Genomic DNA, 25647 nt, shown 5'->3' on the forward strand with positions numbered 1-25647 from the left:
TACAAGGAGCGAAGGGGAGTAAGTATATAAAGATGACTGACGTTACAATAGCCCCATTCATCCACCAACATTTTCAAGGGTGCTCAGAAAGTTTTCCAAAACCACATTTCAACCCTTCCCCCCCCAACAAAAAACAAGCATTTTGCTCATCTGTGAAATGATGTGTCCACCACCAGCACCCCCCCCCGCCCCGCCCACCGTGAGAAATATGGCTTCCACTTGGCTGCCTCAGAAATACTGCAGAAAGCTAAATTCACAGGATTTCGGAGAGGGACAGAGGAGGTAGGACACGATGATTTGCCTGACATCTAGTCAGGATGTCAGAGGTGGCTGTTCAAAATGTTGACAATGGCTCTAGTGATATATGATGCTAGAAGTCCCCAAACAGGGCCCCCTGTGAGGTACCATTGTCCCCCGACTTCAAGATGCTTCTGTCACATAGGTCTGAGCTGACATTTGAGCCTTAAGAGCTGTCATGTGGGCCATTTGCCTCAGTTCACTTTTCTTTAGGCACCTACACTGAGAGCAGCCTTCCGGGGATGCTGGGTAGGCAGAGAAACAACCTCGCTGACAGGAAAAACACAATGTCTGCATCTGGCAAAACGCCGACTCCCACAGGAGCCTCGAGGAGCTCCTCAATGACTCAGAGAGGAGAATGTCACCTCCTGAATCACCAGTGCCGCTCCGGCCAGCTGGTCCTGCTTCTCTCCAAAATCTGCTCCTCAGATCCTGACCAGCTCTTCAGCGAGACCACACCCAGGGGCCAGGAGATGTGTCCACCTCCCCATTCACACTTCACCGTCTACACACAAAATGAGTCGGTATTGACAGACACAGAGTAGTACTTCTGACCATTTATAGGACCATCCTAGGTCAGTGAAATGGGGAATTTGCCGGCTATCTAGAAGGACACATTCCTTTATGTTGGCGTAATCAATTTTGATTGAGAAACATATCTAGAACATGCTTGAAATTGCCATACTGGGGTTCTCCAGCAAACAGGGTTGTTGGGACAAAAAGTGTGGGTGGAGGGCCCCTCCTGCACTGGGGGCCCCTGGTCTGTGTGGCTGCTTGTCTGACTGCTCCAGACACAGCAGGGAGTGACCAAGAATCTAATACAACGCAGATGGTTAAACTCTGAATAATACCAGGATGTGAGAATTACACAGAACCAGAATAACTTCATGAGGAAAACCACAGACAAGCTGGAATTTAGTTCAGTAAAAGAGATCCTTGGTTGAATTGTGTTAACTTTCAGCTGGACTTGTGGCTTTTTATTCATTAACCCATATACAACATGTATTTATTGAGTGCCAGAAAGTACCACTCAGAGAGAACATGGTACACCAGAAAGAGAACAAGCTTTGAAACCTGGGCCTCCCTCTACCTCAGTTTTCTCATTAGTACAATGGGACTAATACCACATCTAGCACATAGGGTTGTTGTCAGGATGAAACACATTATTGTGGATTGCGTTATTGGCCTCAACCTCCATTTCTCCCTCATGTTTTGTCATGTGACTTTGAAGCTCCCCCCACCACCACCACCCTTTCCCCAGGCCTTGACTTTGGGTTTGGCCATGCCACTTGCTTTGACATATTGAATAAGGTGGACATGACAGTTCCTAGCATAGGCCATAAGAGGCCTTACATGTGTCCACTTATTCTCTTGTCCTTCTGCAGAGCCAAGAAAAGGGCATGCCTTGGCTAGACTGCTGGTCCCAGGAGGATGAGAGACACATGGAGTAGAGCCACCCCAATAACTAGAGCCAGTGACCTGACCTGTCCTGCCTAACTCCCAGACCTATACTAAGAAGAACCATCTAAACAAGCCCAGCCCCACTCAACCCAGATCCGCCAAACCCCAGACAACATGAAAAATAAGAAACGACTGAGGCTTTTTTAAGCTATGGAGTCTTGGGATGGTCTGTTATGCAGCATTACTGTTGCAATAGCTAACCAATACATTTTTATTTATACACACACACATAAAGCATCTCCCATAGAACCAAGTATACAGTAGATGCTCAATAAATAGTCATTTCCTTCTCTCTCGCTCCTACATTCCAAATACTGTGCTACATGCTGGCGATACAAAGATAAATGAACCTCAGACCCTCAAGAAACTTTCGGGTTGGTGGAATAAGAACCGCAAGCTATCCGTTCAAGTCCTCGGTCCCTCACAGAAAATTAATGGAAGCTGTGGGAAGGAAAGCAATGAGCCAATTGCTTCTCCTCCTCAACTTTTCTCTAAAATATGGTAAAATAGAAGTTCTCCCAAGACAGGGATTTCTTTTCTATTTCCTGAGACCGTATCCATCAGACACTTTCACGAGTGTAGAAAGAAAAACTCCTTAAAGACAGGGAGAGCTTTGGGTTGTGTCTGTCCTTTGCCTAAGATTAAGTTTCTCTTCGAGATTCTTCAGGAACCAGCCTGGCTTTGAGGGGGTCAGAGAAGCCTGCAAATGTAGCTAACTTGAGCTCAAAGCAGAAAAGGCCTTCAAGCGAGATTTACAAAAAAGAAAACTTTTTTCTTTATCAGTGTCGAAGAAAGTAGTTCAAAATGGACCTTTTTTCTAAAGACAAGAGTGTACCCATTGCAGCTGCCCACCTTCCAGAAAGGACACAGTTCTCAGTTGGGACTTTGTCTGCAACGGAAGAATCAAACCCACCAGGAGGTAGAGAGTGAAGATATTAGGGATTTTATTACCAACCATGTAATGCCTGTCACTGAATGTTCCAGTAATGGTCCAGCCCAATAATACCCTTCCGTGTTCTTAAATCTCTCCTGTCGTGGGAGCTGAAGGATAGCTTCTATTCTTTATTCCTTTGAAATGACCAGTCAATGGTTTGCTGTGTGAGTAGCCTCGGCCTGACAGAGAATTATTGGCTTTTTACTTGTCAGCTTAGAGGAAATATCTATGTGATGCCACTGGCAGCCGAGGCAGCTGGCAGACAAAATGGCACCGAGATGTGAAGCTTGGAGTCCAGGGGGAGCAGTATGGTCCTGAATACACTCATGTCTCAGCTCCACGGAGCGCTGGTCACCTCCAGGAGAAGGCCCTTGTTTAGGAGAAAGGACTGGAAGATGAGTTTGCATGAGCAGCCTCAGCTCAAGGGAAATTGGAGCCCTGGGCAGTGTTTTCCTAGCACTCTAATGAAAGGAGAACTCCCTTCCAGCCAGATGGCTCCACCAGTGTCATCCTCGTCATACTGCGGACTGCGAAATACTCTCACCTTCGTGAGTCCACGGAAGCCTTACCACTCAGATCACTCCGGCGAGATTTGTCATGTTACACATTAGACCACATGAAATTGCAGCTATTTGACTGTTTTGACCTACAAAAACTGCAATTTTAAGAAAAGTGTTCATTTTTTTGAGTCAGGTTCGTTATACACAGTAAAACTCAAACTTTTTTTTTATATAGCTCTTGGAATTTTGGCAAACGCACACAGTCACGTAACCGCACTTATAATCAAGATAGAGAACAGCGCCATAACCCCACAAAGATCCCTGGTGCCCCTTTGTAACCAATCCCCTCCCCCCACACCCAGCCCCTTGCAACCCTGACTCGTGTGCCCTCCCTGTAGATTCGCCTCTCGAGAATGCCACAGGGATGGAACAGGACAGCGTGGAGACTTAGGAGTCTGGCTTCTTTCACGTGGTATCACACACTTGAGATTCATTCACGTTGTTGCTTGGATCAGTAGTTTGTTCCTATTTATTGATGAGTAGAATTCCAATGCATGGATTTACCACCTTCTTGATTATCTGTTCACCAGTGGATAGATAAGTGGGTTGTTTCCAGTTTGGGATGGTTAGTGACAACGCCCCTATCAACATTTGCATACAGGTTTCTGCATGGGTGTGTATTCTCATTTCTCTTGGGTAGGAGAGAAAATATCTAGGAGTGGGGATCTCTGGGTTATAAAATAAGTGGATTTAACTTTATAAGAAACTTGAAACCATTTTTCAAAGTGATCATGCCCCTTTGCATCTCCAGTAGCAGCATACGAGAGCTCCAGTTCCACTTCGTTGCCAACATTGGCTTTGTCGGATTGGCGGGGTTGAGGGTGGTCAGCCATCCTGATAGGTAAGGAGTGGTATCTGATTGTGATTTTAATTTCCATTTCCCTAACAACTACTAATGCTGAGCATCTTTTCATGCACTTATTTTCTATCCAGTATCTTCTTTGGTGAGGTGTCGGCTCAAGTCTTGCCCATTTTCTTAAACTAGGTTATCTGTTTTCTTATTATTGAATCATGAGAGCTCTTTATTCCAGTTCTTTATTCACAAAGTTAATATCAGGATATTAGTTCTTTATCAGATCTGTGTTTTGCAAAACTGTCTTGTCTTTTCATTTCCTTAAACCGTGTCTTTTGAAGAGCATAAGTTTTTAATTTTGATGCAGTCCAATTTATCATTGTTTTCTTTTATAGTTCATGCATTTTGTGTCCTATAGAAGAAATCTCTGCCTAACCCAAGGCCACAGAGATTTTCTCCTATGTTTTCTTCTAGAAGTTTTATTGTGTCAGGTTTTACATTTACGTGCATTATCCATTTTGAGTTATTTTTGCATAAGGTGCAAAATATGGTTCAAGGTTTATTTGTGTGTGTGTATAGATATCCAATTATTCGAGCATCATTTGTTGAAAAGACTATCCTTCTTCTATCGAACTGCCTTGACATCTTTGTCGAAAGCAATTGACCATATGTGTGTGGTCTATCTCTGGACTCTATTCCATTCCATTGATCTATGTGTCTACGCTTATTCCAATACCATATGGTCTTGATTACTGTGGATTAATAGTAAGTCTCAAAATCAGGTAGTGGGAGTCCTCCAACTTTGTCTTTTGGGGCTTTTTTTTCCAAAACTGTTTTGGCTATTGCAGTCCCTTTGCTTTTCCATACACATTTTAGAATTAGCTTGTCGATTTCTATAAATAAGCCTGATGAGAGAGTGACTTACCCAAGTCACATGGGTTAACAGGCATTAGCGTCAGCTCAGTCTCCAATCACTTTTATGGATCCAAGTTCACGATCTGAGCCTGGGCTCCACACGAACACTGAGGGAGAGCCTCATTATGGCAGAATTGCTGAGGCAGGTCCTGCAGAGCTCGCCAAAGGTCTGGAATTTTGGCTCTCAGTACATTGGGAAGAAAACCAACTGTCTTCAGACACTTTGCCGCTGCCTTGCCTTATCAGGGCAGAGAAGGAGAACCAGATATTGTCTGGAATAAATCATACAGTCATAGACCCAGTGTCTGGGGAGCCAAGGTGGAGCCCTGGTGTCTCACGGAGCAATGATTCCCAGCTTTAACACGCCCTGACCTGTTGACAAGTCTATTCAAGAAAGCTTCAGTCTTGGCTTCCTGCTTAGCATTCCCAGTCCCCACTGGGAAGGAAGCCCAGCTCTGAACCCTCTTAGCTGGTGCTTGGACACCTTGCCTTACCCGTTCCAGTTATTTCCACTGTCTCCTCCCCCCGTGATTGGCTGGGGCACCAAAGCAATGAGTTCCCAGGACAGAGACCTGCTCCCTGTGCCTGGGTCTGACCCTATGGCTGACCCCATGGCTGACCCCACCCACTGGGCTGTTTCTCTTATCTCTAGCCCCTTCCCAAACCAATCCCAGTTTTATTCTTCCCAATTGGACAGCTTCTAGAAAGTACCCCTTCCAGCCACCCAACACCCCACAGCCGGGAGGCAGACTAGGGTAGAAGTTGAGACTTCCAAATCTGGGTTTTGGAACCAGACAGAACTCTGCTTGAATCCCGGGTCTGTATTTTTGGGCAAGATACTTAATTTTCAGAGTCTCGGTTTCCTTGTTTATGAAATACCCCACAAGGCTTCCAGGAGAACACAAATATTCTAAGGCATTTCAAGCATTTGACACAGTCGCTGACATGTACCTGGGAGTCATCAGCACTCTTGTGGCTGCCCCACCCCAGCCCCCATCCAGGTCTGCGTCCATCTCCCCACCAGCCCACACCACTGAGAAGGCAAACAGCCTCCCAGCAGAATCCCAGGGCTCTGTCACCAGCCGCAATGCCTTTTCCAGCCAGCTGCGAGGAAAACAACCTTGGAAAGATCCAGCTGCAGCAAATTCGGCAAATCCTCCATCACAAAAGCAGCAAGTCTCTTCCCCATAGGTCCCTTGTGCTGACTTGATTGAAGAGAAACGGACATTTATTTTTCATGATCCAGAAAAACCCTTTCGCACTTAGAGAAAGGAACTCAAGCCTAGTAACCGCCTCTATTGAGTGTCTTATTCACTTTTAATGGTGAATAACCAGTGAGAGAGACTGTCTCGGTCACCAGAGGGCCTTAATGAGTGCTTTCGTTCTCTCATTTTTTGGCTTATCGCAGAGCCAAATGAGAAGCTATCCTTCATTCCCAAAGACGGTGCCATTGGCTTGTGAACAGAGAAGCTTGAGCTGTTTTCTGATGGTGGTGATAGACAGGGCAGGTCCACCGTTCTCTGGTTTCTCCCCCATGACCAGAGGTAGGCCCTGATGAGAAGGTGGCTTGGGTTTTAGATGGAAGCTGAGACCAGGGGTGCAACATTGCACACCACACGTGCAAGAATCACGCCTGCCATCTTGATGTGTTCGCATGGAGTTCTAACCACGCGATGACAGGCATGAGTCCCACTTGCTCAAGGAACCAGCCCAGGGCCTCTCTGGACCTTGCAAGGGAGTGGTCATTGGAAGACCTCAAGAACTAGAAAGACAACTGAACCCAGAAGTCATGCCAGGAACAAAGCATAGTCTCCAACTGCACACAGAGTATGAAGGAAAGCACCCCCCGGGCCCACAGGTGTGCCAAGCAGCACACAAGAGGAGTGCCTGGGCAGATGAGAGATGTTTGCAGGCATAGATCTGGACTCACTCCCTTCTGTCCACCCTGTTTCCAGTCCTCCATCCATTGCAGCCTTCTCTCCTATTCCATCCCTCTAGCTGACATGCTGTCTACTCTATTCGGCCCTGTCTTCCATTTCCCGATTTATTTTCCAAAAGTTGATCGGCCTCCTCCCACCTTATAATGAACCTTGCTTGGCACGTCGAAGGGGTCACCACATGTTAGTAACATCCCATGAGCAGGCCTGACTGAGCCCCCACAAGCCCTGCTCCTTAATTCCCAGGACGGTCTGAGAAGGACTAATTCTTTTTACTTTTTTTACCAATTTTTTTTTCCTTTTTCTCCCCAAAGCCCCCCGTTACACAGTTGTATATTTTTAGTTGTGGGTCCTTCTAGTTGTGGCATGTGGGGCGCCACCTCAGCATGGCCTGATGAGCGGTGTCATGTCTGTGCCCAGGATTCGAACCTGTGAAACCCTGGGCTGCCGAAGCAGAGCACGCAAACTTAACCACTCAGCCACGGGGCTGGCCCCAGAGAAGGGCTAATTCTAAACGCTGGTCCAGGGATGGCAAATCCCTCTGTCATACATACACCTCGTCTCTCCCAGACTTTACCTACGGTAGACCAGGTGTTCTTTCCTGCTGGGCCAAAGGCAGTGGTGTTCAGCCTAAGTCCCAGATCAGAGACTGGGTGAGGACATGTTTTCCTGAAAGTCCCAAATCTCAGGAAACCCTTCAGTCCCAGGTATCCTGGAACAGCTAGTTCCTTAGCAGACAACACCAAATACAAGGGAGGCCCGTGCAAAAAAAGAGCACTGTGGAGTGAGCAGGGCCAGAAGCTCTGCAGACGGTTCTAGAGACTGAACAGTCATTTCTTACATAAAGAAACCATCCTAGGCCAGAAAGTCTACCTGGGGTAACAAACAACCCCCAAATCTCAGTGGCTTCAGGTAATAAAGGTTTATTTCTTGCTCACGTGACAAATTAACGTGGGCTGGCAGAGGGCCCTGCTCCACATGGCTGTTCAGGGATGTGGGCCTCCTCAATGGAGTGGCCTTAACGCCTTAGGGCAGAATCCCCACCACCACCACCCAGGTCCTCTGTGCTCATTCACAGACACAGGAGGGGAGAGGCAAAGAGAGCCGTGCCCGGGGCTGCGTGGCCAGGCTGGAAATGGTGTTCCTCACTGGACGGAACGAAGTCACGTGGCTGAATCTACCCTCAGGGGTGCAGGAAAGTACAGCTGTGCAGCAAAGTAGAGCATGAAACAGGCTGTTTGTTGAATATCTAGCTCACCTCTGCCTACAGAACTCATTAGTCATAAAAGCAGGACGTTCAGTGGTCAGAGGGTCCAAATGTCCCCCCTTATCCCACATCCCCTTAACGTACCTGGGCTAAACATGAGAAGACTGTGGGGTGGGTGGAAGAAAAAAAAGGCAGAGAACTCAGAAAATCCACTCCTGGGGATATACCCAAGAGAAATGAAAACGTGCTCACACAAAAACTTCCTAGCAGCGTTATTCACAACAGCCAAAAAATGGAAACAACCCAAATGTCCATCAACGACTGGATAAACAAAATGTGGTATATTCGTACAATGAAATATTATTCAACCATTAAAAAGGAATGAGGTTACTCACACGTGCTATAGTATGGATGAATCTCAAAAACATTATGTTAAGTGAAAGAACCCAGACACAAAAGGACAGATATTATATGATTCTACTTTTTGAAATGTCCAGAATGTACAAATCCATGGAGGGGTGAGACGGAAGGGAGAACGAATGCTAATGGGTACAGGGTTTCTATTTGGGGTGATAAAAATGTTCTGGAATTGGATAGTGGTGATGGTTGCACCACCTTTGAATATATACTAAAAATCACTGTATTGTACACTTTAAAAGGGTGACTTTTATGCTAAGTGAATCATGTCTCAATAAAAAAAGAAAGAGAGAGAAGGAAGGAAGGAGGAGGGGAGGAAGGAAAGAGAGGGGAGGCAAAGTTGCCACTCCATTCCGCACCCAGGCCCTCCCACACCTGCCCAGACTGCCCTGCCCTCCCGGTTGGCCCGCTCCATAGGCCCCTGGCATCCTCCTTGCACTGCAGTTGGTTGATGTGTAGCAAGGGAACCCACACACAGCAGTTGTTGTGGTGACATGTGACAGGCCCAAGCCTTGTTTCTGCAGGTGGGCAGCTGTGCAAGGCACAGGCAGGGGCTGCGGAGGTGAAGAGCACCAGATGCATTGAATGCAAATGGCATTACTGACCTTCACTTCTGCAGGGCACTGGGGTTTCTAACGGAACCACAGAGCTTCTGGAAACAGTAACCTAAAAGGCTTCTCTGCCGTCTGGTCTTTCAATGACCCTTCAGCTCAAAAAGCCAAGGCTTCCAGGGAAGGAGTCTGAGCTAAAATGCTGGTTTTTCTTGCTGGGGCAGCAGCAGAGAGAAAGTTCTAGAGACACAGACAATCTGAGACTCCTTTGTTTCAGGAGAATGGCCCCTGAAGTAGAACAACCCCTTAGTTTTGGAGAGCGTGTTGCAGGGTTGGCTGACTTTCGCCATCACATTATTCCTCACAGCAACTGTAGGAGAGTCATCCCATTTTACAGAGGGGACGAGTGAGGCACAAAGGGAAGAGGTTTGTCCAGGGTCACCTGCTCACAAAGAGTAGAACTTGGTCTCGGGTAATATTGGAGTCAAAGGGATCTAAACGTTCTCAAGCCCAAACCTCTTATTTTACAATGAAAGAGAGAAATGATGCTCAGAGGAGCTAAGTGTCTGAGGTCACATAGGTGGACCTGGAATTTTGGTTTTCTGCCTCCCAGAACACTGCTCCAAGGCTGCCACCACAGCATTCTAGAGGAACGTCTGTGCCACAAGCACACAAATGAGGTGAGCTCTACAGTCACCCACACTGGGAACGCTTCCCTTCCTCAGGGGGTAGTCAGCCACCTGTCCTCTGTACGCCCCAAGCACCCAGCACTTACCATATCGGACTCCATCATCCTTTTATGTGTAAGGCATCCACACCAAACCAGGAGCCACCTGTGGACAGGAACCAGGTCTTCTCTATTTTTCCATCTCAAAATCTAAAACAACGCCCCAGTGTGGCATCGAGTTGACTTCATTCATTCCTTCATTCACAAATATTTACTGGGCACTGCATGCCAGGCTTTGTTCTGGGGTGACAATGCAGTGGGGAACAAAACAACCCAGGTAGGCATTGGCCTTCATGGAGCTTGTGAGCCTGTGGGACGGGGCAAACGATAGACTATAAGGGAATGAATAAGTAAATAGATCATCTCAGTTGGTGATCAGTGCTCCAGAGACAAAAACAAGAAGAAAAAGAAGATAGGGCTAGAAATGTGACATTGAACAGAAACCCGAATGTAAGACGGAGCCAGCCAGGGCAGAGCAATTAGGCCAGAGGGAACTGAAAGTCTGAAAGACACCAGAGTTTGGTGTCTCCAAAAACACAGAACAACAGCCAGGTGGCTGGAGCACAGTGAGTGAGGAGAGCAGTGCCACCAAGGTCAGAAGGTGCGCAGGGGCCAGATCCCGCAGGGCTGGGAAGGCCACGGCAAGGGGTCGGAATTTATTCTGGGCATGATGGGAAGCCATGGGGCAGGGGTTAAGCAAAGCAAGGTCCCGATGTGATTGACACTGTCAGAACCTCCCCCTGGCCACTGTGGGGAGAGAACAGACTAGAAAGTCAGTCTACTGTTCAGGATTGCAGTAGTCACAGAAAGAGTTCTCCACATAGGATTTGGGACCGTAACCAAGTGCTCCAACTCAGTATCACCAGTAGTGGAAGGACATGACATCACGTGCCACCTGAAGCGAGGCAACAGGAAGGACACCAGAACTCCCAGATAGAATTCCTGCCAAAATGTTCAACTTCAATCTAATCATACAGAAACAGTAAGACAAACCCAGAGTGCTGGGCCTTCTACAAAGCAAATGAACTGGACTGTTAAGAAACGTCAAAGACCTGAAAGAAGGTCCTCCCAAAAAAGAGGGAGGACAGCTCGACAGGGGGAAAAGAAGTGACTAAAGAGACAAGACCACAAAAGGTAGCGTATGATTCTTGAATGGATTCTGGAAGGGAAACTGAAAATCCATATAAAGAACGTTTCTGGGACAATTGGGGCAGTTTACATATGGATTGTATGTTGCATAATATTAATGTGTCAATGTTAACCTTTTTGAGTGTGATAATGATGTGCTCATGTAGAAAAATGGCTTTATTCTTAGGCGATACATGTTGGATTACTGAGGGGTGACATGTCAGGATGTCTATGACTTTCAAACATTTCATCCAAAAAAGGGAGAAAGCGAGAGATGAGATAAACATGGCTAAATGTTAACAATCGTTGGATCCAAGGGAGGAGCAAGCAGGTGTTCATCTCCCAGCTTGTCTATAGCTTTCAACTTTTCAGAATGAGAAGTTGGGAGGATGGGAAATACGTAAACAAATTAATTAGTCAATTGACTAAATGAACAAGATTTGGGGAGCTCCTTAGGCTGAGAGCTTTATGAGCAGTTTGCTCACATTGATTCCGACGTGGACAGTTCTGGAAGGATGAGGGCAGGATTAGAACGGATGGTTTTTCCTGGTCTCCTCCAGATTGCAGATATTTTTTTAATTTGGAAATTCCAAAAGCAGAGCAGACAATGCGTGTGATGCTTTAGTGGCTACTGCCATCTGGTGGATCTCCGTGCTTCAGTGAGGGTGGAAGCAGGACAGCCAGGGTCACCGTATGCTAATGAGCTGCCCTCCACCGCCTGATGGCTAGCACGCTGGAGGTGAAAAGTTTAAGCACTTTTGTCAACCTCCTTCCAGAGTGAGCAACAGGGAAACGCAGCCTCCGTCCTTTAAAGGGCCTCCCGGAAGCGCAGCCTTTTTTGCCTTTACAGTTACCAGGCCTAACAGAACCTTCACTGATTTCATTCTACAAAATTGGAACCAGGGAGCCACGAAGTGGAATTTTACTGCCATTTGCACACAATATTGACTTGCTGGCGTCTCCTTCTTCACGAAGGCTACTGAAAATGATACTGGGCACTTTGGATGCCACCTTTCCAAACCTGTAACTAGTTCACAGACAAAACTTGGAAAGCAGGTCTGGGAGGGTTCCCCTGGGGACAATGAGGAGGAGAAGGGGAGGTGCCAGCAAAAGACTGTTAGGAGTGGCTGGAAATAAAAACAGATTCTGTATTTTCTCTGCACGCAGGATGGGTCTGGAAGAAGCTCTGAGGACTTCGAGGGTGAGCTGACCTGGTTTGCACTTTGGCTTTGCAGGGCCACTTCCTGCTTGGGGCGGCTTGGACCTGCCTGAGGGTTCTTCATTAACATGGTGGGGGTAGCACGTCAGAGTGTTTCGAAGGATGTTTTCAGGCAGTGCTTCTCAAACTTGAGCAAGCAGCAGAATGACCTGGAGGGTCAAAACCACAGATCGCTGGGCCCCGCCCCTGGAGTTCTGATTCACCCCGTCACAGGTGGCCTGAGAATGTGCATTTCTAACATGTTCCCAGGCGATGCTGCTGCTGCTGCTCTGGGTACCGTATTTTGAGAACAGTTGCTTTAAGGATTAAAATGCCATCAATATCTGGTAAGCTCCTAGCAAGTAGTTGACAGTCAATAAAATGTCTGCCTGACATCTCCCCCTACTCCATTCTACACACCCCCTGCGCCAACCTTGGAGCTGACACAAGCATTTCTGAGACTGAGGCTGTCTCTAAGAGATGCAGCAAAGTTCTTCCTAAAGGCACTTCACAGCCCATGGTGGGTGGACTAGTGCCCCAAAAGTGTATGTCCACATGGAATCTTAGAACAAGACCTTATTGGAAATAAGGTCCTGGCCAATATAATTCAGGCAAGGATCAAGATGAGATCGTATTGGGGGCCAGCCAGGTGGCGTAGTGGTTCAGTTTGCGTGCTCTGCTTCGGCCGCCTGGGGTTCACAGGTTTGGATCCTGGGCATGGACCTACACATCACTCATCAAGCCGTGCTGTGGCAGCATCCCACATATAAAATAGAGGAAGATTGGCACAGATGTCAGCTCTGCAACAATGTTCCTCAAGCAAAAAGAGGAAGATTGGCAACAGATGTTGGCTCAGGACCAATCTTCCTCACCCCAAAAAAAAGAAAGGTGAGATAACACTGGGATAGAGTGGGTCCCAAATCCAGTGAGTGTTTTTAGGAGAGAAAATGATACACAGAGAGACACCCAGAGGGAAGACAGCCATGTGAAGACAAAGTCAAAATTTGGAGTTATGCTACCACAAAGCAAGGAACCCCAGAAAGCACCAGAAGCCAAAAGAGGCAAGGATGAACTCTCCTCTAGAGCCTGCAGAAGGAGCATGGTCCAGCCAATGCCTTAATTTCTGACTTCCGGCCTCTAGAACTGTGAGACGATGAATTTCTGTAGTTTTTTAAGCACTAAGTTTGTGGCAATTTGTTACGGCAGCCCTAGGGAACTCACACACAGCCTCTTAGAACACAGCATTGACCAGTTCAGCTCGGGCACCTTCCCCAAGGAGCCTGAATGGGCAGCGTAACCCAGATCTACTCATCCAGATGGCTCATCTCCACACCTTTTAACCTTTCACTAGTATTTTCACTTCCATCCAAAGTGTGCCACCCCTCTAAGCAGGTGACGCTGTGCTCCTTCAGAAAGAGATGGGTGGCATGTTCCCACCTTCCAGGAGCTCATCGCTAACAGTGGCAAATCAGGAGAAACCAGAGGCGGCCTGTCAAGGACTGAGAAAGGACAGCCACCAAGAGAACGTGGTTGCACAGGAACAGCTCCATAATGATGGCGGTGGGGGGCCGACCAAGGATTTTAGGTTTAATATGCAGAACTATATCAGAGGGGACATGACTTGGCCCATCTAAGTAATAACCATGGTCATTACATCAGGCATCATGCATCAGGTAACTGATCTACTCCTAAAACTTTGGTAGATCCAGCCTCACTCTCAATGTGCTAGGAGAGTTCCAACGTAAATGACAGTCACCCCATTGCCTCAGTATTCTGTGCATTTCCCTTCTTGTCATTTGTCTCTGAGGTTCTCACTGACCTTCGGTCACCAGCTTTCATCTGTGGGCCTGCAGTCAGATCCATTTTAGTTGGTTGAGGATATGGGAGGCTTCCTGTCAAAGCCAAGTCCACGTTGACACTCCCCCACAGTTTTCTTCTGATGCCTGTCCTACTTAAGACTCTTGGGCAAGATCTGTCTCCTTGGTGGAAACGTGTCTCTAAGACAAAGCAAGACAGCTCTTCTGGCCTCCCTGTTCCTTGTGCTTCTGCCAGTTTCCTACACCTTGAGGCCCTGTTAGATTTAACTGAAGGACAGAAGTGGTTCTGGTTTCAGTCTTGGCTGAGAACAAACTTAGGGAAACAATGTCACTGAGAAATGCGGTTCCTGTTAAGAGACCTTTCTCGCCATCTTGACTACATAGCATCCAACCATATCTTCCCCAGCAGGAATTCCAGAGCTGCCAGCCAAGGGGAATGTCAGGGCTTAAATTCTTGTTATGGCTGTTTCCACTAGGGAGGGAGGCCGGAGGGCGGAAAGAAGAAGGAAACATTTGGCCACCTTTTGGGCCTTTGGAGCTCAGTCAATCAGCAAGAATCCGAGGAGACTGTAGGTTCCTGGCAGCATCGGTTGCCAAGGCTCCTTCTAGGAGATTTTATAAATAGGGAGATGGAAGCTTGCCTCGAATTATCCGAGAACTTACCCACCATCTACATGATTCCTCATCTCCACCTTGACCTCCAGCTCAAGATGTCCTTTCCGTGGGTACTTTCTGGATGGATATCTTTTGGATCCATGTGTTGCTTTCGCCTAAGCTCATCCCTCGTGTGTGTGGTGCCTGGGTCAAGAGTCCAAATGGAGTCCCAGCTACCAGATATCTAAATATCTAAAAGTTACAAATCAAGCCCACAAACCACCAAATAACACATTCTAGGCTCCTCCCTTGACAAATACATCTTCACATCGACCTGGCAGGCCAGATTTGACTTTCAAATTCCCAGACTCATTGGTATTCTTTTCTGGAATAGGCAACCTGCGGAGAGCCAGCTCCCAGCCCCTGCACGTCAGTCCCGGGGCCAACAGCACACAGCCTGCCCATGCTCCTAACAGCCCAGCTCCGCCCCACACCTCAAAGGGCCTCACACGCGTGCACACATGTGGACACCCCAATCCACAGGTCAGGCTCCACCGGCACCCTCTACCAACTGTCACCCCCTAGTCAGCCCTCAGGTCTAGGGTGTGCACACCAGAGGTACAATGTGCCCTCAGGAGTCGGGCCCTGGGAACAGACACACAAGGGCCCTGAAAGTGGGCTCAGGCTACCAGGCAGGTAATGTCAAGCAATGAGTGGTGTGGCACAGGCAAGGATGGGCGCAGTCCCTTGGCCCCAACCGTGTTGGGCCCCAGCCTGCAGCAAGACCTAAGAAGGTCCCTCTGAAGCCTGGGGCCCAGAGTAAGAGACCCTCTTACCCAGATCTGAGGGCAGCACTGGCTTTGCCCACCCAACATCCATTTCCCCATCTTTGGGGGACAGTACCTCAACTTCTCTTTGGGGAACCACTCTCTACCATCCCAGTCCATGTGGTTCCTCTGGTCCATGTGGCTCATCTGGACCTCACTCTTGCCACTTGGGGCTGTGGAGTTCATGCCCCCACAGAGGGGTGTGGTCAAGGGAGTGACCCAGGCTGAAATCCAGCTGGGCCCTGCTGGCCGAGCAAGCACAGCTTAAGCTCAGGGGATCAGGGACCTTTATGTTATTTACCTGCCCTAAAGGATCACACGCCCCCACTCAGCTCTCAGGACCCAGGCCCATTCTATCCCTGGCCACAGTAATCAAAATAATCACCAGCAAAAATACCTGATAGAGGAGACCGTTTCAACAGCAGCGTATGTGAAAAAACCAGAAGGTTCCGTTCTTTCATAAGCCCAATGAACCGACAGATTGGGAAAGCTGCCGGAAAAAAAAAAAAAATTTAAAGCTAAAGCTGTCTTCAGCCACATTTATGGAAGCCCAGCATTCAGATCAGAGGAAGAATCGGATCCAGTGTAGGTTACATTGATCAGGCCACATTGGAAAACTTATATTTTTGATAACAAACTGGCTCTATGAAAGACTGAAAGCAGACGATAATCAAATGCAGCCTCCAAATGCAGTTCGTGAGGGAATTCTGTTTGTCCTTTAAAGGCTTAACAAAAAGGTTCTCAGTCTGAGTTGCACATTAGATTCAGCTGGGGAGCTTTTAAAACTATTAGTGCTGGAGCCCCACCCCCACCCCCACGAGACTCTGAATTTAACTGGTCTGGGGCAGGGCCCAGGTAACAGTACTTTTTTAAAAGCTCCCCTGATGATCATAATGTGCAGCCAGAAATGAAAAGCACCGGCTTCACGGTAGCCAGACACTTCAGGGAATGTGCGTGTTACCTAAATAGCGCCAACAGCACCTCGACCAGCGATTCCCAGCCTGGAAGGATCCTCAGAAACACCTGAGGCAGTTTTTTCACATTCAGATGCCTGGCCTGACTCTTAAGTGACTGAATCAGAATCTTCTCCCAAGAGGCCCAGAACTTGGCATTTTTTTCAAAGTTGCCTGCTTAATTTCAATTATCAGCCAGTGACTGACAATACCATTTTTCTGCTGGGGATGCACATCAGCCAGATCCTGGGCGTGATCCAGGTAAACCCAGTCTGGACGGGGACTGAGAATCAGTATTTTAAAGTTCCCCTTCCCTCTGATTTTGCTGTAGAACCCGCTGATATCACTAACCTGGGGCAGGACAGTTAAAATCATAAACATACCATAACAAGACAGCGTTAGTTATCTACAGCTGCATAACAAATTGTCTCAAAATTTACTGTCTTAAAAAACATTCGCTGTCTCATGATCTCTGGGTCTGAGGCTCTCCCAGGCTGCAGTGGAGGGCTCAGCTGGGACTGTAGACATCTGTAGGCTCAGCTGAGGTGGGGACTCACCTCCAAGCTCACGCAAGTGATTGTGGGCGGGATTCAGTTCCTCTCAGGCTGTTGGACTTCGGGCCTCAGTTCCTCACTTGCTGTTGCCTGGAGACCTTCCTCTGCTCCTTGCCACCGGGACCTCTCTGTAGGGCAGCTCATAACATGGCGACTGGCTTCATCGGAGTGTACAAACAGGACGGGGAGAGAGAGAGGGTGCTACTAAGATGGAAGTCACAGTCGTTCATAACCTAATCCCAGAAGGGACGTCCCATCCCTTTTATGGTGTTCTATTTATTAAAAGCTAGTCACTGAAACAACATGAGATGCTACGACACACCTATGAATATAGCCAAAATCCAGAACAAGAACAACGCCAAACGCTGACCAGGGGGCGGAGCAACCTTCCGGTTGGTGGTTTCTTGAAAAACTAAACGTAATCACACAGCAAAAGAAACAATGAAAGAAATGAAGAGGCAACCCACAGAATGGCAGAAAATTTTTGCGAACCATATATCAGATAAGGAGTTAAGATCCAAAATGTATAAAGAACTAATTTAATAGCAAAAAAATGAAACAATCTGCTTAAAAATGGGCAGAAGAACTAAGTAGACACTTTTCCAAAGAGCACATCAAATGGCCAACAGGTACCTGAAAAGATGTTCAACATCAACAATCATCAGGAAAGTGCAAATCAAAATCACAAATGAGGGGCCGGTCCAGTGGCTCAGAGGTGAAGTTCGCATGTTTGGTTTCGGCGGCCCGGGGTTCGTCGGTTTAGATCCCCGGTGAGGACGTGGCACTGTTTGCCAAGCCATGCTGTGGCAGGCATCCCACATATAAAGTAGAGGAAGATGGGCATGGATGTTAGCTCAGGGCCAGTCTTCCTCAGCGAAAAACAAGGAGGATTGGCGCCAGATGTTAGCTCAAGGCTAATCTTCCTCAAAAAAAAAAACCACAAATGAGACATCACTTCACACCTGTTAGAACGGCCATCATCAAGAAGACAGGAGACAGCAAATGCTGGTGAGGATGTGGTGAAAAGGGAACCCTTATACACTGTTGGTAGGAATGTAAATTAGTCCAACCACTATAGAAAACAGTATGGAGTTTCCTCAAAAAGTTAAAAATAGAACCACCATACGATCCAGCAATTCTACTTCTGGGTGTATACCCATAGGAAATGAAAACAGGATTCCAAAGATATGTCTGCACTCCCATTTTCATTGCAGCATTATCCAAAATAGCCAAGATACAGAAACAACCCAAATGCCCATCAGCAGGTGAATGGAGAAAAAATGATGTGGTATATATACACAAAGGAATATTATTCAGCCGTGAGAAGGAAGGACACACTGCCATTTGCGACAACATGAAGGGCCTTAAGCACATGATGCGATGCAAGATAAAGTCACCCTGAGAAAGACAAGTACTGCATGATTTCACTTATACATGGAATCTAAAGATTGTAAAAAACAGAGAGTGAAGCAAAATGGTGGTTAGCAGAGAATGGGGGTGGGGAGACCATGAATGGTGTTTAAGGGGACAAACTTACAATGAGTAGTAAATAAGCCATAGAGGAATAGCACAAAGTATAATGAATATGAACAATAGTATTATACCATAAAGATGTAATATGATAAATACAGCTACAAAGGCAATCATATTACAACATATAGATGTGTCAAAGTAACATGTTGTACACCTTAAATTTACACAACGTTATGTGTCAAATATATTCAATTAAAAAATACTAAACATACTCTTACCACACAATCCAGCCATCACATTCCTTGGTATTTACCCAAAGAAGGTGAAAATGTATATTCACACAAAAACCTGCATGCAGATGTTTATAGCAGGTTTATTCATAATTGCCAAAACCTGAAAGCAACCAAGATGCCCTTCAGTAGGTGAGTGAATAAACTGCGGTACATCTAGACAATGGAATATTATTCAACGCTAAAAAGAAATGAGTTATCAAGCTATGAAAAGCATGAAAATGTGTATTACTAAGCTAAAGAAGGCAATCTGAAAAGTCTACCAAATGTATGATTCCAACTATACGACATTCTGGAAAAAGGCAAAACTATGGAGACAGTAAAACGTTCAGTGTTTGCCAGAGGTTAGGGGAGAGGAAGGGATGAAAGGCAGAGCACAGAGGATTTTTAGGGCAGTGAAACTACTCAGTATGATGCTATAATGGTAGATATATGTCATTATCCATTTGTCCAAACACATAGAATGTCCAACACCAAGACTGAACCCTAAGGTAAACTATGGACTATGGGGGATTATGATGTGTCAGTGCAGGCTCATCAACTGTAACAAATGTACCACTATGTGGGGGATGTTGATATGGGGGAGGCTGTGCATATGGTAGAGGGATCTATGGAAATCTCTGTACCTTCCTCTCAGTTTTGCTGTGAACTTAAAACTGCTCTAAAAAATGTAAAGTCTTAAAAAAAATTTTTTAAAGCAAGTCACTAGTCTAGGCCATACTCAAGGGGAAGGGTTTATACATGGGTACGAATACCAGGAGGAGGGGATCACTGGGGACCATCTCAGAAGTCGGCCTGCCACAGGTACCACATCCTGAGCACAAGACACCTTTCTAGCAACTCTGCACACTAACTCACGGAGTCCTTAGAGCATTGTGAAGAGTGAGGAAACTCATTCTAATGGGAGAAAATAACATCCTTGAAGCCGTGCGGCTGGTAGGTACAGAGCTGGGGTCCAGCCCCTCACCCATTGCTGTTGATTCCCTGGCAAGAGAACTTCCCCATACAGAACCTGCAGCTGCCTGTGCACGAGCTGAATGTTTCCTACGACCAGCTGGAGGAAGGAACACCAATGACAGACGGACTGGTGCACGTCCTATTGTCCAGGTGGGGCAAGGACGCACCTCCCTTAGCTGGTCATGGTCAGGAGGTGGCCAACGTGGGAGCCTGCAGCTCCTGGCCAGGCACAACTCTTCTGCCTCCAAAGAGGCTTCTGAACGCTCCACCTCCTCCTGCCCCTCCCCAGCTGTGGCCTGAAATACAGTTCCAATTAGCAGGAAGAATATTCATGGGCTGCTCCTGGGGCCCGAGCGTTTCTTAGCCGTCTTGAATAAGTTGGATTAATAAACTATCCTTCACTTGCCATCCTTTGGCATGAATTTTGCATTAGGCTGGATTCGGTTAGGTTCAAGCTGACATCATTCCCTCTAGGACAATGCTTTCTTCTCGTGGGCATGCGCATGTTTACAGGAGGATGTCCCCAATGCTCGAGGAGCTCCTGGCCCATCTTGAGAGCATGTTTATGAACACTCAGGCCTTTGGTGCCTGGGAATTAAGTCTGCAGATGAAACCACTGTTGGATTTATGCTCTTAATAAAGTGGGCTTCTTTCTCTTTACATTAAGGAAAATGACTAGACTGTCAGCAGAGTGTCTGGTTGGCTCAGCACTGTGGAGGACTGTCCACTGAGAAGACAGGGCCAGCAGGGGAATGAAGGGTCAAAGGTGGCCTTGTGAATGGGGGAGAGGCCACAGACACAGTGCTGTCAGGGCCATGGACCCCACGGGGTTGCATTGGTCTCCACATGAGCCTAAAGTTGGCCCCATGGGTCTTACAGAGGCCCTTGCAAGGTTTATTGTGCAGGGAATCTGACCCCTGAGCTCAGAGCATGGGCTGCCCACCTGGGGGTCCCTGAACCTATCGTGGAGCGTCTGGGAAGGGAAGCCCGTCGGCCACTGACACGCATGCCTTGATGATCGTTCACTCGACAGGGGCAGCTCTGATCCCACAGGTCTTAGGACGGGATGACGACACCCTGGGAAGAGTGAGCATGGTGAACACAGGGCTGGAGCCTGATGCTGACCTGGGATGTCGCCAGGATGCAGCATCTCCAACACATTCCAAGGGAGCCACTGTTGCTGGTCTGTGGACCACACTCTGAGTAACCGAAGCTGGCTCAGAAGCCATGAATGATGAAGTGACTGGCCACCACTGTAGGTGACAGGAACCCAGGCACAAGGCAAGGCACTGCTAGGGTACCCAAGACACCCCACACCTGTGCCCTCCTGCCCTGAGGAGAGCGTCCACTTCTGAGCAGGCAGGGAAACTGAGAAGAAGAAGTGCAGAGAAGATGTCAAGGAGCTCCCATTCTCCTCCTGATTCCTCCATGAGTCAGCTCTGTGACTCCGGAGAAGTGTCCCTGTCAAACGTCCTGGCTGCCACAACAAGCTGTGTAACGTCTAATGGAAACAGAGATGTGAGAATGTTCTGGAAATCACAAAGCAGAACACAAATGCAAGGTCACAGAACCAGGACCAAAAGCCCAGAGGTTTAGGGCAATGTGCTGCCCCCAGCATCCTCCCTGGGCCCTGTTCTCGTTAGCCGCTGCATGGGGCCCTCAGGACGCCAGGCACCATCAGCCATCCAGAGATGTCCCGCGTGCTTTCCTTAGAGCCACACCGTGTACATAGCCTGTGACCCCACCAACCTGGTTATCCCTGAGGCAAGAGGCTTTCAAAAGGATGCCAGTGGCCTCCTGGGCCCTCACATCCTAGCTGCTATGTTTGACTGCTCTTTTAATCCTTCAGCCCCCAAGGAGGTTATGGGGAAAGTATGTCCTTTTCAAATTGTGGGCAGTGAGGCAAATATTAATTCATGCGATCTCCATTTAGTAGATTAGGAAAGAGAACAATGGGGAATAAAGTTGAGGAGTGAGTCTGGACGAAAGGGCCCTTGGGAATATCATCCTGCTGTAGATTGAGGTATACCTGGGTGCACCCAGAAATACCTGGGCACAGAGCGACCCAGGGGTCTCATGGTTTCTACATCCTGCCCCCTGCCACCATCACCCTATCATCAGCAAACACACATTGAGACCCTGTTCTGGACCTAGGGCCAAACTAACTACTAACTACTGTTTGTGGGGTGGAGGGCTATTGGCTAGCAGAGATGGTGATGAATCAAAGGAAAAATAAAAAACGCATCCCTTCTCTCCAGAAACTTAAAACTAAATGTGGAGGTAAGTTATGCTAAAAACCAAACCACAATAAGGGGCAGACTATGCCAAATGCCAAGCCAGATTTCCATGCGCAGGGCTACGAAGTCCCATGGGGTACAGATTGCCAGGCCCACATGTGGGAAGGTGTTTCTGACCTGTGGTTGCAATCAAGGTGAAGAAGGAAACAGAGACCGCAGCAGTTGTAGCGACTGTGAGCACAGCTGTTGTCCTGTGACAGCTACCGTTTGTTGAGCGCTCTGAGCCTTCAACACACAGTGCCCAATGTGGTCAGCGCTCCCGGCTTGGCCCCGCGGGACGAGGAGGGTGGGAGGAATCAGGCGATACTGCCCCCTAGAGGTCGACTGAGAACTATCGCTGCAGGTGGGAGACAAAGCTGAGGGCAGAGCCTGCCTTGATGGGCCTGGAGTTCTGGAACCCTGCAGAAAAAGATTTGAGCCCATCTCACATTCAGGGTTCAGACATGTTCAGATCTTCTGCTGGGCTGGGCATCCACCTAAGCCAGGCCTGACCTCGGGGCCAAGGGAAAAGTTAGCCCAGGGGCACCAGATGTCTAGCTGAGAGCAGAGCCAGGAAGCTACAGTGGGCAGGCCAGGAACAGTGAGAGGCTGGCCAGACCATCACTGTCCCCACCTGCACCCTCGGTGACCGACAGTCTGGAGAAAAGGACTGGGTTCCAAGGAAAGGACTCTGCTATCAGAAGCGCATGCGCGCTCGCGGGCGCGCGCTCGCGGGCGCGCGCTCACACACGCACGCACGCACGCACGCACACTGCTGGGGACTCTAGGAAAGAGCTGGCCATAAGAAACACAAGTTCTTCCTCCGCCCGCCAGCGAGCACACTTCAGCTGGAAGGAGGGCTGGACAGCAGCCCAGGGTGGGGCCTAGCGGTCTTCGACGGGCCAAGGACAAGTAAACAGCCCCTGGGCATTCTGTGCTGAAGCCCAGGACACACCTGCCACACGTGTGTCAACCCACTTATCCTGAAGTGAGGAGGGTACTGCTACCTTCATTCTTACAAAAAGACTGTCAGTTTCCCAGGGCCACTAATTTAATTCGTGGCAAAGCCAAAGCCCGTGCTTTCAGTGGCTCCATCTCTTCCCTTGCAGGATGGAGCAAGCAGTGTCAGAACTAGCATTCAGGAGTAAACACTAAACGAGAAAATAAATTACACTATTAGAATCCTAATGAGAAAAAAAACGTATAGCTTAAACATGCCTGAGGTTTGAATGTGTAGCAAGCCAGAGTGAAATTACCTTCTTGCAGAGCAACTCAGGGCATCTGAAAAATGCAAACTCCAGGTGATTGGGGAAGTTGTAACGCGAAACAGCTCCCAGACTGCCGCCCTGTTTCCATGTTTATTTCTGTTACATGCCATCTCTGCTGTGTTGGAAGTTAAAGGGCTGTGGGAGAAACAGTTGAATTCTTATCCCAGAGTGAAAAAGAAGAGAAGGTCCCTCACAGCCAAGTACTAAGTGATCTCTCACTTTCCTAATGAGAAGATGTCTTTAAAACAAGTTTGGGGGTCAACTCGAATATGCAAACTTTCTAAGGATGTGGAAGGAAGAGTCAGATGTTCACTTATAAATATTTCATTGATGCACTTGAGCGCTAAACGTCCTGAAATGGCATAACTTGGACTTTTCACATCATTTATTATTATAAAATAAGTCTGAAGCTGGAGGCGTAGCTCCTTCATGGCCCCACGTCCATCTGCCAATCACAGCTTCCTTTACAGCCACTTATTCTTGGGGTTGACGGTGTTTTTCTTACGTCCTGACTTTCTGCCTGAAAGAAGTACAAGATATAAGTGCCAAAAATGCAAAACCTTAGATAGATTCATGGAATTTGCCAAACAATTCTTCCTGGTTTTGTCTCTCTTAATTTTATAAAATTAGGAATTTTGGAGAAAATTCTGCATCAACCTTACGTCTTGTTAGAGAGGCTGTTGCAGAACGATGTCTCCACAATTGTTGGGAAAATTTAATATTTCCACAATCTTGTTTTGAGACTTGTTTTTATTTTTCATTCTCTCATTATTTGAAAACAATCAATAATAAAATCTTAGAATTTCTGCTCTCTAATTGCTGTGAAGAAGAGTTTTTTCCCTCAAGTATTACACTTTTTGTGGAAACACAGACCCGTCTAGCTACTTTCTGGGCTGGCAAGTTTGTGTGCCCAAAGGTAGTGCTAACTAAACTAAAAACTCAAGTAAACTAAGTTCTAGTAAGAAAGCCATAGAGAGTGGTACATCCTGCCATGGAATACTACTCAGCCATAAACAAGGAACAAACTATTGAGACACGCAACATGAATCTCTGGAGAATTATGCTGAGTGAAAAAAAAAAGTCAATCCTGAAGAACAATACTCCAAGCTAATAATGAACAAAAGAAAGCAGGTGTCGCTATACTAATATCAGACAAGGTAGATTTCAAAGCAAAACAGATAAAGAAAGATAAAGAGGGACAGTATATAATGATAAAAGGGACTCTCCACCAAGAAGACATAACACTTATAAATATATACGCACCCAACACAGGAGCACCAAAATTTGTAAAGCAACTCTTAATAGAACTAAAAGAAGACATCAACAACAATACAATAATAGTAGGGGACCTCAACACGCCATTAACACCAATGGACAGAACATCCAGACAGAAAATCAACAAGGAAATAATAGAATTAAATGAAAAATTAGACCAGATGGACTTAATAGATATATATAGAACACTTCACCCAAAAACAGCAGGTTACACATTCTTCTCAAGTGCACATGGAACATTCTCAAGGATTGACCATATTTTGGGAACCAAAGCAAACATCAATAAATACAAGAGAGTTGAAATAATATTAAGCATCTTTTCTGATCATAATGCTATTAAACTAGAAATCAACTACAAGAAAAAAGCAGAGAAAGGTGCAAAAATGTGGAGACTAAACAACGCACTTCTCAACAAACAATGGATCATTGAAGAAATTAAAGAAGAAATCAAATTTTATCTGGAGACTAATGAAAATGAGAACACGACATACCAAATCATTTGGGATGCAGCAAAAGCAGTCCTAAGAGGGAAATTCATCGCAATACTGGCTCACCTCACTAAACAAGAAAAAGCTCACATAAGCAACCTCAAATGACACCTAACAGAACTAGAAAAAGAAGAACAAACAAAGCCCAGAGTCAGTAGAAGGAGGGAAATAATAAAAATAAGAGCAGAAATAAACGATATTGAAACAAAAAAGACAATAGAAAGGATCAATGAAACAAAGAGTTGGTTCTTCGAAAGAATTAACAAAATTGACAAACCCCTAGCCAGACTCACCAAGAAAAGAAGAGAGAAATCGCAAATTAATAAAATTAGGAATGACAGAGGAGAAATCACAACAGATACCAATGAAATACAAGAGATCATAAGAGAATACTATGAAAAACTATATGCCAACAAATTGAACAACCTGGAAGAAATGGACAAATTCCTAGACTCCTGAATCAGGAAGAAATGGAGAATCTGAATAGGCCAATCACAAGTAAGGAAATAGAAACGGTAATCAAAAACCTCCCCAAAAATAAGAGTCCAGGACCAGACGGCTTCTCTGGAGAATTCTACCAAACATTCAAAGAAGACTTAATACCTATTCTCCTCAAACTGTTCCAGAAAATTGAGAAAGATGGAGAACTCCCTAACACATTCTATGAAGCCAACATCACTCTGATCCCCAAACCTGACAAGGACAACACAAAGAAGGAGAACTACAGGCCGATATCACTGATGAACATAG

The 25647-nt window shown here is 46.8% G+C and overlaps 1 long non-coding RNA gene across 1 annotated transcript in view; it reads right to left on the bottom strand.

The window, feature by feature from the left end:
- Positions 1-25647, bottom strand: part of LOC139083206 (uncharacterized) — an 80209-nt gene that overhangs the window by 49848 nt on the left and 4714 nt on the right. Inside the window, exons 2-3 of the long non-coding RNA XR_011539739.1 lie at positions 16874-17024; positions 15761-15853 (exon numbers count right to left, since the gene is read on the bottom strand). This is a non-coding gene — a long non-coding RNA (uncharacterized lncRNA). The remainder of the gene's footprint in view (positions 1-15760; positions 15854-16873; positions 17025-25647) is intronic.

The sequence above is a fragment of the Equus przewalskii genome, chromosome 1, assembly GCF_037783145.1.
Source record: "Equus przewalskii isolate Varuska chromosome 1, EquPr2, whole genome shotgun sequence".
NCBI classification, from domain to species: domain Eukaryota; kingdom Metazoa; phylum Chordata; class Mammalia; order Perissodactyla; family Equidae; genus Equus; species Equus przewalskii.